The following is an 868-nucleotide window of genomic DNA, read 5'->3' on the forward strand; positions in this document are numbered from 1 at the left end:
ATTTCTTTAAAGAAAATTTGAAAATAGTCTTTAAATCTGAACATTTAAAATCGTTTTATAAATTCATACATTTTTGTAAAAAAAAAAAAAAACTTTAATGTTTATGAGAGAATTTATAAAACGCAACTTTTTGTTTGTTTTCCTTTTTAGTTTATTTTGTACATTTTTTGTAATAAAACTATGTTTGTATACTTTGTTCACGTTATCAATAATTTAGGTTTATTAACAAATATTTACCCGGTTTCTTCAATTCCTTCAGAAAATCCAACATTTTTCAGTCAGGTCATCTGGACAGTTTCTTTTTTTGTGCTGAAACGTTTCGCCTTCCATCCAGAAGGCTTCATCAGTCCGGATCAAAGGCGAAACGTTTCAGCACAAAAAAAGAAACTGTCCAGATGACCTGATTGAAAAATGTTGGATTGTATACCTGGATTATTGAGCATGGACTTTGTTGTTTTCTACCAGTTTGACACGACTGTCAACAAGGAGGAGGGAGGAGGAGGGGGCATGACAAAGACACCATCTTATCACCAACATAACTGGTTTGTTCCACTATGGAGTAAGCTGTTGGAGGAAGAATCAGTTTTGTGTTGTGCGTTTCCTTGACTGATGAAGCCTTCTGGATCGAAAGTGAAACGTTTCAGCACAAAAAAAGAAACTGACCAGATGACCTGACTGAAAAATGTTGGATTGTGTACCTGGATTATTGAGCGTGGACTTTGTTCCTTCAGAAAATATTTTCTCTGAAATTTTCCTCAGCTACTGGCTCTGTTACTACCTTTGTGTGTTACTTTTACCTTTTAGCTACTGTGTTGCTAATATTAGCTTTCAGCTAAAGTGTTTCTACAACTAGCTTTTAGCTGCTGTG

This window comes from Nematolebias whitei, chromosome 6 (genome assembly GCF_014905685.2).
Source record: "Nematolebias whitei isolate Nwh7 chromosome 6, NemWhi1, whole genome shotgun sequence".
Taxonomy (NCBI): domain Eukaryota; kingdom Metazoa; phylum Chordata; class Actinopteri; order Cyprinodontiformes; family Rivulidae; genus Nematolebias; species Nematolebias whitei.